A 12,852-nucleotide genomic window follows, 5' to 3' on the forward strand; every position below is an offset into this window, starting at 1 on the left:
CGCGATTCAACATCACCAATACCACCATCACCAGCATAATCATCTTTTCTTTCTTCTATCACTATCAAGCTTAACTGTTTGGCCTCGGAATTCAACACCCTAACGGATTCCATAGAGCGCGTAAAGAGACTTCTGTATTATGCATCTTTACTTTTACCATTCGACGATTCGGATCGAGTTCTAGAGAACCGGATTCGAATTTGCACACACACTCAAGGGCTGCGACTTTTTCAAGGATTTATCAAAAAATGGTGTCTGGAACGACCCAGTTGAGTCCTTCTTCAATTCCATTCAGGTTGTGAAGGAATCACTGTCCCTTTTAAAAGTGGATATTCGAAAAGCTGCAAAGGATCTTGAGCACTGCTTCCTGTCAAGGCACAAGAATAAGAGTATGAAAGGTATTTGTTTGATTGTCCAGGTGAAATAAGGTGGTGAATTTCATATCTGCAATATAAAGAAGAAGAGGGGGTTGTCAATCAAGGTTCCCTTGAAGGCTTTTTTGGGTATTTTCTCACAGAACTCAATGAGTGGTAATGTAAATGTGAATGTGAATGTGAATGTGAATGTGAATGGTGATGAGGTGGATAAGAAGGATGATGGATTTTTTTCTTGCACCAATTGCTTGAAGTTTGCAATGACTTGGTCTTTGCTGGTTAATGATTTTCTTCAAGCTCTTCCAACTCCTTTCAAAGCTGGTAGGGGAGGAGACGGCGAGGTTGGAGTTTTGGAAGAGGTGGAAGGTGAAGGAGAAGCGGAGTCTGCGGTTGAGATCAGAGTGGAAGAGGTAGAGGGAGGAGGAAGGGTGGTGATAGCTGTGGTGGTGATGGTAATGGCAGCAGTGATGGTGCTTGGTAGTTAAGAAAGAAAGTGGTGGCAGAATTTGGGATTGGAGTAGCTAAGAACATTGAGAGAGAGAGAGAGAAAAAAAGGGAAGAGATTATGATAATAGTGGTGGAGAGAAGGGTAGTTTAAAAAATTTTATTTAATTTTTTAAGGTTTGGGTAATTTTTCTTGCAAAAGTCATTTTTTATAAATATAAATGGTAATTTTCGTCTTTTATGAATAGATAATTGAACGTTTAGCTTTTATAGATAAAAATGGTAGTTTATTATTTTTTTAATACCATGAGAATTTATTATTTATTGTCTAAAATCTTAGATTTCGTGAAAGAGAAATTGGAACTAAAAAAAAATTAAAGGATAAAAATTAAAAAATAGAGGTTAAATTAAATTTTGTATTATATTTAGTATAAAATATATAAGATTGAGTTATGTATTATCAGTATTATATTTAATTTAAAATAAATATAAAAATTAATAAATAAATTTAAATTTTAAAAAATTAAATTAAAATATTTAAAAAAAAATATTATTAAAGTTTAAATTTTCATTCCAAAAAATTTTAATTATTTATGTCTCATTTTATAAAAATATTAAAAAACTAAAATTTTATATATTTTGAAATTAAAATTTTAATTTTAATTTTTAATTAATAATTATCAAATATAACACTCCGTCTCAATTTTATAATTCTTGTCCCAATTTCAGCAACAATAACACAGCCTTAATTAAACTAAATTTATCAAACTTTGAATACAATAGATAAGACTATTGAGACCACATAAATAGGTAATGAGTTTGTGTTCGTATAAGTATTTGGAAATCAAGATTTTTTTTGTTTTGTTTTTAATAATGTCTAGATTCCCTATTTTAATTTCTGGCTCAAATTATTTCTTAGAACTTTGCATTTTATTTAAATTGAATTGGACCATTTCTCATCCTATTTTATAAATTATAAATGTCTAACTCCGAATGTGTGTTAGTTGAGTTTTGATATGCATAGCAAAAAGCTTTCAACCATAATAATTAATCACATATATCAGATAATATCACACATATGACATATCACATATTCACATATTATATGTATGGAGAGAAAAACAGTGACGTTGACACTTATTTGGCTTGTGACAATGACATACAGCATTTGGGAGGTGCTTAGAGAATTTAGATTCATGCAAATGCATTGCCGGAGAAGTGATTAAATGATATTAAAAAGGGTAAATTATTATTTTTTTAATTAAATATGGTCATTTTTATACATATTATTTATTTATTTATTTAAAATTTGAAATTATATATATTATTTGGTAATTACGTATTTTGTAAAATGAAAAGTGTAGTAATAATAATCTTAAACATAACTCTAAAAAAAAATTTTCTGTACATTAAAAATCAGTCTTCATATATTTTTGTCGATTAATATATATTATTTCATATATTCTTTTAATAAAATAGTTAGTTTTCAAAATAATTAAATTTATCGTAGTACAATAACCAAATATTTCAATGTTGAATAATAAAACTTTTGTATATATAGTAATATAATTATAATATTTTTAAATATTAAATACGCATTTCTGTACATTAATTAGTTGATTATATATATAGCATGACACCAAAAATAATTAGGGAAAGTATGAGGAACCAATGGAATATTTATATAATGTGTACAATGGAGGTTTAGGGAGTATTATAGATATAATTATTAGTGTTACCCTTTCTCATTAATTGAAGTTTTTGGGATGTGGTATCATGAAATGATATTAAAACCTTAGATCCGAAAAGTCAAGAGTTCGATCCTTGGTGAACCTCAAAATTAATTTAACTTGTTGAGAAAATGTTTATTATCGCTAGTACTCGGATGGTTATTCTAGATAGTATGGGATGTTCATTTTATAACTCAATAGCCCATTATACATATTGTACAAATAGTCCATTGTCTTCCTAGCGGGATCCTAAAAAAATAATTATTATGTATAATGTGCAATATTATCTAATTTCTTAAGAAATAATAATTAAAATTAATTTTTCATTTATCCTATTAAAATAAAACGGTAGGTATATATACGTCTCTTTAATTTGTTCCAAACATGCAGCAGAGAAATGTTGTTGTCTTTTTTCTTTTTACCAACTGATTTATTTATTTATTATTATCACATAAAGAGTATGAACAAATCTGTTGAATGTAGGCGAGAAATAAAGAAACAGAAAACCACAAATTAGAGGAAAAAACATGTTATGTTTTGTTGTAGGTCAAGTTATGATGCGTTATAATAAGTTGGTATAAGTACCGGTTGTGATCATGCGTCTCCAAAATATATAATTTTATTGCAAACTCTACTTTTCATATACAAACGATGAAATGTAATATGAGAAATTTAATGAAGCTTTATTCAAAGTCGTTCTAAGAAAATAGTATGATTTTTAATGTGTATATTGACCTTTCTGTTCATTAAATCATCTTAGCTTTTTGAACGTGGTTTAATTTATTGGTCTTCAAATCTTGAACATGAAGTCAAATTATTACCAACTCTCCTAATTTTTTTGTCTTAAAAAAAAAACTCTTAATAGTTAATAAGTAGTAGTAAGTTGTTGTGTAAGATCGATCCGGGAAAATATGGACCAGCAGTTAGAAAATTATTGCTTTCCCTCTGTAACTAAAGCTGCTTCTTTAAGACTTTGAACATTATTTCATGGAGGTAATATGAAATAAATTAATATAAAATGTTCTACCAATATGAAATCTTTAATAAATTAATATAAATATTCTAATACTGTATAAATAACATAAATTAATATAAAATATTATACCAAAATTCACCATTCACAACTCATCACATGCAAACTCCAAAAAGAAAGAAGGTGGAATTTATACATAGTTTAGGAATTAGGAATTAGGAATTAGGAGGTGGGAGATAGCTATACGTATGAGGTGACAAATGAGCTAGTCTGATCTGTTTCGCTTCGTTAAAAATTCATTTTGCCTGGTAAAACAATCTCAAATTTTTTTTCCATTTCGTGTCTAATGGCGAGTTGGCAGGTTAAGCCGGTTAATTTTCTTTTTTTTATATTAATTTTTTATTATTAAATCATTAAATATTATAATTTTACGATCATTTTAATAAATTTATTATTTCTAAAGATATAAAAAATTATAATTTTTAAATGGTGTAAGTATTATTTTGGTTTCTAATGTTTAGGGTCAGAATCGAAACCGTCCCCAATGTAATTTTTTATTTAGAATCATCCTTAACATTTTTTTTCGTATTAAAATCGTCATTTTAACTTTTTACGGACAAAAATATCCTCCACCACCATCACCACCTTTACCACCACCACCACCTCCCTTACTCCCATCAAATACTAATAATCAGATTCAAGAACACCAACAATAACACATTATTCAAATCCAGAAACAACAACATCAAATTCAACAACCAAATCAACACACAATAACAATGAAATTAGAAAATATCAAATCAAAATCAGATTAAAAGTAGAAGCAGAAGCAGACCCAGAAGTAGAAGAAGCAGAAGCTCAAGCAGAAACAGAAAGGCCGAAGCAAGAAGCAGAAGGCGAAGCAAGAAGCAGAAGCCAAATCAAGAAGCAGAAGGCGAAGCAGAAACAGAGGCTGAAGCAAGAAGCAGAGGCGGCGAGGCAGCGAGGTGCAGCGGCAAGGTGACGAGGAGCAACGGCGAGAACGCGGTAGTGAGGAACAACGGTGCAGAAGCAGAAGCTTTCTTCTTGGCTCGCGACGGCGGCTCCAAGCTTCGCCGGTGCCGTCCCCCTCCCCCCTTCCCTTCCCCCTTCCCATTTTCCTTCCCCCTCCCTCGCGTCCTTTTCGCTTTCCCTTTCTCCCTTCCCCTCTCGCGTCTTTTCTTTTTTTTATATATAATTTTTTTATTAGGATAGGAGTAATTTAGTAATAAAATTAAAAATTTTATTAAAAAAGATGATTTTAATACGAAATAAAACGTTAAGGACGATTCTAAATAAAAAATTACGTTGGGGACGATTTCGATTTTGACCCTAAACATTAGGGACCAAAATAGTACTTATCCCTTTCTAAATTCACAAACATTAAAGTCTTTATAATTCTAAATATGTAATAAACATAATCATCAACCAGGTTTTTTGAAACAAAATAATAAAACTAACATTGTAAAAAATAAAACAAACATTGTCTAATACATATAATTAAACATATTCAAGTCTCTAATCAATCAAATATAAAACATAATCCAAATTATAACTTAGAACATCTTCAATTACAAAAAAAAAAAGACAGGCCCGCCGAAGAAGCCCGTCCCACCCCGCCGAAACCCGTGAATTAGACGGTGCGGGTTTGGCGGGCTTTTTAATTATGGTGGTTTCAAATTTTCAGCTCGCCCAGCTTTTTTTGGCGAATTACGCGGGCTGGCCTGACGGGTTCTGTCCCGTTTGCCACCCCTAGCTACACGCATCACGCTTCTCACAGGTACGGGAAGCAGCTTTGTAGGCGGAGCAAAGCTCCCAACTTGATCCAGGACATGTGTCTTCTCCCCAACTTCTTGCACTTAGCATGATGGCAACGTTAGAGACTCGTTTGTTGCGAGAAGCTTTTGACACCATATACACATTTAACTCCTATGCGGCCCACTCATCTGCACATCACCAAAATCACACGAATAGAAAAAATAATTTATGTTATTTATACGGTATTAGAATATTTTACTATACCACGAATATATCTGTAAGGGTTTATTTAATTTATAGAGTAGAGGTAAATACTAAATCGGTACCCGAAAGATTATGGCGCTGAGAAAATGGTACCTGACTTTTGTTATTGACAAAATAGCTCCTGAAAGATTTTAAAATTTGACAAAATCACCCAACCGCGAAAGGATGATGTCACAATAAATGGAAAATGCCGATGTGGTCGTTGGAAGAGAGCTCCGATGATAGCAGAGAGCTCTAGCAATGTTTCCGGCGACGTTTTTGGTGACCTTCTTCTTCTTCGTGTTCACCGCTTTTTCTTCTTCAACATGCCACTACGTCCATTTTTGCCATGAAAGCCGAAGAAGAAAACTACCATGGCACGCCACTATACCTCGCTGCATTATGTTCGTCTCTTCTTCTTCTTCAACATGCCGCTGCGTCTCCTTTCGCCATGGCAGTACCTCACCGCATTCTCGTGTTTGCCGCTTCTTCTTCTTCTTCAACACGCCGTTGCGTCCCTTCCGCGTCCCCTCTGCCAAGACAGCACCTTGCCGCCGCGTCTCCTTCTGCCATGGCAAAGAAAAAGAAGAACACTGGAAACGTCGTCGGAGCTCTCTGCCATCATCAAAGCTCTCTTCCAATGACCACATCAACGTTTTCCGTTCATTATGACGTCATCCTTTTACAGTTAGGTGATTTTGTCAAATTTTAAAATCTTTCAGGAGCTATTTTGTCAATAACAAAAGTCAGACACCATTTTATCAGCGCCAGAATATTTCGGATACCGATTTAGTATTTACCTCTATAGAGTATAAGTAAGATAATAACTTTAGCTGGATATTAATAAAACTAGGCATCCAAATTTTTTTAAACCAAGTTTTCGACCAAATCATCGCGCATTACTTCTCCTTCATACATACGTACGTACGCAGGGACAGATGCATGTTTAAGGAAGTGGGGGCAAGTGTCCCCTAGTGGAATTTAAAATTTTTTTAACTAATATAGTAATAAAATTTATTTGCTCCCACTATATAATTTAATTTAATCCCACTATAATTGAACTTCACTCATCAACTTTAATTATGTAAAAACAAATGGTAATATAATCCAAGATTTAAATGAATTTGTTACAATAACCTTTAAAAAGAAAGAGTGAAATAATTATAAATTTGTTATTTTATAATTACAACTAATAAATAAACTTAAAATTTGAAAAAATCTGTTTATATACTTAGTGAATATTTGTATTGTCCCGTGTATATATATTATATATATTTGATTATTTGTTCAAAACAGATGTAACTACTAATTTGATATCCAAAAGATTCAAACAAAATAATCCTTGAATGATTTGAAAATTGCAATAAAAATAATTAATAAATATTATATTTATTAAAAGTGACAAAAAACTTTCGTATTTAATAAATGACATATCCATTTAATTTAAATTATTTTGTCAATGTTTGAATAAATATTTAGAAGATGCATAAAAATATTTAGAGTAAAATTTTATCTCTAGATTTTTTTTCAAAAAAATTTAATCATTCACAATTAAAAAAATTTTAAAAAATTCAGTTGACATAAAATTATAAATTTTTGAAAATGAAAAGATCTTATTTTTTTAATATTACTTATAAAAAATTGCATCAAAATATGACATCTAAAGTCTTTTTTTAGAATATATATTTAATGTATATTTAGTTCTTCGAGACTTATTTGTTGTTAACACCTTTTAAAGTTATTTTAATTAGCGATATAAATTTTTTGATACTATTTGATTGTTTACTTGTTTAAAATAATATGTTTCAAAACATTATTCTCTCTTCTATAAATTACCGCTAGGTTAGCATCTTAATTTTAAAACAATAAAAATATTTGATAGTCAATAATAAAATTCAGCTCAATATTTTATTAGATTTGATTATAAATATATATAATTATTCTGTTAAATTAATTTCAAATGAAATCTTATTAAACTAATTTTAATATTAAATTAAAAATAATTAATAAAAATATTAATATTATATTATTGATTATAAATAAAAAATAGTTAAATAATAATAATAATAATAATAAAATAACAAAATTAAAATAATATTGTTTATTCACTGGTATTTTTTTTAAGTTAACTTTAGTTTTTTTTGAGATAACGTTAGTTGAAAAAACCTTTTTAAATATGAATATTATAAAGAATCGATTTCGTAATCGTATGAGAGATGGATTTTTACATGATTATTAACGACATATATAAAAAGAGAGATATTTGATTGTATTTAAAATGAAATTTTAGATTTGATTGTATTTAATCTTTTTAAAATATAAAACCTAAAAAATGAAATTTTAATTTATATATTATTATTTAAATTATTATTTTAGTATTTTAATTTGTTGGTTCGATAATTTAAAGACTAATTATATTTTATAATAACAAAGTATAAATATAAAAATTATTATCATATTATGTATATTTTGCCCTCACTCACAAAATATTCTGGATTCGTCATTGTACGTACGTGCGTGTGGGTGCTGCTTTTTCTCATTTTTTCTTATTGCTGCTTCTTCTTTCTCTTCATCTTCTTCCTCCTCATTCATCATCGTCGTCATCTTCTTGTTTTACGTGCTTCTTTCTTTAATGTTGTTGTCGTTGTCGCTGTCGCCACTGTTATCTCCTCCTACATCGTCTTCATCATCGTCTTCTTCTTCTCCTATAAATATTCGAAAAATTAGAACACATAAATTTTGGTGCACAACATAAAAATTTTAGTATACAACACAAGAATATTTGAAAAACCACATATCCAAAACATTGTTATGCAACTAACCAAATATGTACAACATATAAATTTTTAGAGGACTACATACTTAGAACATTGACTCACCCAACTAATAAAATACCCTTGCAGTAAAAATTTATGTGCTATGTGCAAATATTTATGTGCAAAAATTTCTATATTATATTGATAAGTTTGTGAAATGTGCAAAAATTTTTGTGCTATATCAATAAATTTATATGCTCTCTAAGTAAAATTTCTATGCTGCAACAAGTGCGGAAAAGAATAAGTGGTGACGTATGTGTACGTTTTTTTCCACTAAATTTACGCCAACTTGATTAGACTTAGTTACAAAAATACTTGCACATATAGTTAGGGCTGGCAATGGGTATGGTAGGGTTTGGACTCTACCTTAATCCTATCCGCAGGTTGAAAACTTTTTTAAAATTCTACCGTACTCTACCCGTCGGTTGAGAATTTCTCAACTCTAATCTACCCGCACCCTAAAGTTTTAAACTCTACCATACTCGCAGAAAAATTAAAATTTTTATTGCAAATATAAACTTTTTTATTTTTATTTTATGTTAACTTTATAAATATACAAATGCTTTAAATTACTAATTTAACTAACTAATTTAATGGTTAGTTACTTATTTTAAGCTATTATATGAAGAAGGATTTTGGTTTAACTCTCACCTCTTTTACTATATGTATAATTTCTAAAATATATATTATATATTAGAGGTGTGGGTAGAATAGAGTTGGATACACTTTAAATTTGTACCCTATCCTACCTGCAAGCAAATCTGAACCATTCTCTATTCTATCTATAGCGGATTGAATAACCAATCCTATCTGAACAAATTAAAACATGTTGAACTAGATTGAATATTCACGAATAAAATATGTATTGTCAGCCATAATCATCGATTGGATATACTAGGATTGTAGGTTAATTAATTTGTTTAAAGGTAAGTTCTCGCACTATTTAAATTTGTCAATTTTTTATCTACATCTTTAGTGGATTTTAAATCCACATTGTTTAATTTGCGAGCTAAATAGGTTGAGTTTGCAGTTTAACGAGCTAATTTATTAGTCTACTTTAAGTGTATATATTTTTGAAAAATTACTTTAATGTGCTACAACTTATTAATCCGTAGTCTAACAACCTCTCTAAATATTAATTTTTTTTTTGTTTTTTGTTTTTAGACAATTAATCATGTGAGAATTCAGCTATTATTATTCCCTTTATTTAGCCATGACCCATAATAAGTAATAATAAGTCAAAAGTGTGGATTGAAGTCGTTTGAGAACCTACATATTAAAGCAATATGAATGCTGACCTCATTAGAATAGCATATTTATCTTGTAATTCAGTTCATTAGTATTTGATCAATCCATTGGACCGGGTTAAATTGGTCAAATTGACCGATATACCCACCTCCAATAATGTTGTTTGAACATTTAAAAGTTTGTATATATGATATTAAAGGTGTTCAACTAAACCTTAATCGATATTATGTTAATAACCATGAGTAACCAACAAGATATTAAATAACTGACAAACAATTTGATCTTTTGTAAAAATGATGACATAAGTTCAAATCTCTAGAAGCGCACTTGGGGGGTGGTGGAAGGTGTAACCTTAAATATTTCAATTTAAAATTTTAAGCCCCCCCTTCCCCAAAAAAAAAAAGGTTCATATTTTTACTAAGGTTTCTGAGATCTTAGTTTGGACAATATTAACACCAATTCAAAGGACAACTGATGAATGGATTTTTGACGGTTTAAAATTTCATAAATAAAATCTCGTTGCAAGTATAGTTTTTAAATCAACAATAATTCTTTCATACAAAAATTTATTTGTCACAAGTACAAACCCCTAAAAATAATAACCGAAATATTTAAATCTCGGGTCGTTCTTCCTAGGAATTGCAATGAAATGTTCAATTATTGGCTATGAAGTATCTTTTGGGATTTTTGAGATAAAAAACAAGAAATGTAAATGGCAAAAGAAATAAACTAACAATTAAGGAAGCTCTTGGCAAGGTATGAGAATTAGAAGTCCTATCCTAATTATCATCATCAATTGTGACATGATAATTGTTCATTGCTTCCACTTAGTTAACATCTAACTATGAAGGAAAGTTGGATACAATCAACTTGAGACCACAAGTCCTAGTCTAATCAAAGTGAAAGACTAGCTTTAGTGACATTCAAGTTAATTAGCAACTTCCAATCATCAATCAACAAGAGAGTTCGATAATTCAAGAGTCACCAATTACTCAACCTAAACCAAGAGGAACAAAAATCTAACTCATAACTAGAAGAAGCATTTTAACAAACACCTAGTGGAAAATACAAACAAACACTATTGATTACAATAATTAAAGGAATCTACAACTACAAAAGCAAGAGATTAACAATAGAGAGACAAAACAATTATAAAACAACAAAGAACTTACTAATTGCATTGAAAAAGAAATGTAGATCTACAAAAGAATTCATAAACTACAACTAACAATACAAAGAAACTACAAGAGAAGTAGAATGCTACAACTACAAGGAAACAATTAAAGATGAAAAAGGAAATTAAGCAAGAGAAGAGGAAGTAGATCTAGATCTAAACCTAATCCTAATTCTAGAGAGAAGAGAGAGCTTCTCTCTCTAGAAACTAACTAAAGCCTCTTGAAAACTAAACTAAAACTAACTAACTCACTAATTAATTCATCCATCTTCAATCCTTGGGTTAAATAGCATTAGAAATGAGTTGGATTGGGTCCAAAATGCTTCAGAAATTGCTAGCCACGAGTTGCCTTTAGTGAGTCACATGCAGCTTCCCACGCGTACACGTACATCACGTGTACGCATCCCTAAACGCGAGGAAACTGTGGCAAATTTTATATCATTTTGAAGCCCCGAATTTTAGCTTTCCAACGCAACTGGAATCGCCTCATTTGGACCTTTGTAGCTCAAGTTATGATCGATTAAGTGCGAAGAGGTCATGATTGACAGCTTTGCGATTCCTTCATTTCTTCATGAGTTCTCCATTTTTACATGCTTTTTCTTCATTCCCTCAATCCAATCTTTGCCTCCTAAACCTGAAATCACTTAACAAATATCTCAAGGCATCTAATAGAATCAAGGTGAATTAAATTTAGCTATTTTAAGACCTAAAAAAGCATATTTTCACTCTTAAGCACAATTAAAGGAGAATTTACAAAACCATGCTATTTCAGTGAATAAATGGAAGAAAAGTTGACAAAACTCTCTAAATTCAACACAAGATAAACTCTAAAAATGAGGTTTATCAACAACCTGCAATAATATTCCGATGCTCAAATCAATAATTTTTTTTAGAGTGATCGTAATGAATCGTGTCCTACCTCGTGAGCTTCTTTTTCCCTTATATTACACCTCTCCGATATAACTGTTAGACATTTATTGTTTTTAATGTCATGATTTAATAGTTTTACGAGATAATAATTTTATTTGCTTTAATAATATATTTGTTGACTATTAATAACGAACCAATAACGTGATATTCTCATTTAGTAGGATTACTGGTGTATTATTCTTGGCCAGAATAAAAAGAAACCACAAACAAGCAAACAATCATAAGACTAAGATTATTCTTCCTCTAAGTGAGTTGGGTCTAGATAGTCATGAGCTTGTTGTGTGTTAATCTTTATAAAAAGTTGTTTCCTTGTATAAAGCAATAACTAAACAATATTTAGCTCTAAAAATTAGAAAAAATGGACAAAAGTACACATGAAAAATTTTAGAGTGCATAAATGTACATTTCAATCAATGAAAATGCTCAATATACCCCCAAAAAATCGATAACGATTGACAAAAATGGCACGTTGTTAGTGGAACTTCATTTCCGTTAAGTTTGGTGTCTATGTGCCTGTGTAGTATGATAATGTGGACTCTTTAGTGAGGCTTAGGTGGAAATAACCTAATTTAAAAAATTTAAAAAAATCTCAAATAAAATTGAGTGCCCTAATTATACATCACTTTAATAAGTTATACAAGCTCATCAAACCCAATATCCCCAACCCAATGTACAAACTAATTATCAATGTCGTTTAGTTACTAATTTTTGAATTCATCCTAACAATCAACTTTAATATCACTTTTATATTGGAGTCATCTATGTTCCTCTCTTCACTCATATTTGCATTATATTTCTATGGTTGTGACTGGTGTAATAAATTAGCATAAAAAATGGTCTTTTTTGTGCATTCATTTTCAAGTTCATCAACCCAAGTAAAATAATCACATCTTATCTCTAATTTCTGCTCCACACAAGTTTGGAGAAAAGAAGAATGAATCAGCATCAACTAAGATTTTTATTAACAGTGGAGGCACAATAGTTAGTATACATATATCTTATAATGCGGACATCATAAGAACCATCTATCTGGATTATCTACCGTTAGTGACTTTAGCAGCACAACATCCATGCCATAGTAGCATTTGCCACCATTGAAAGGTGTTTCTTCTTGTTTTTCTTCTTCACACCTCCAACAGAAGAC

This window comes from Arachis ipaensis, chromosome B2, assembly GCF_059453495.1.
Source record: "Arachis ipaensis isolate K30076 ecotype BB chromosome B2, ASM5945349v1, whole genome shotgun sequence".
In the NCBI taxonomy this organism is placed as follows: Eukaryota; Viridiplantae; Streptophyta; class Magnoliopsida; order Fabales; family Fabaceae; genus Arachis; species Arachis ipaensis.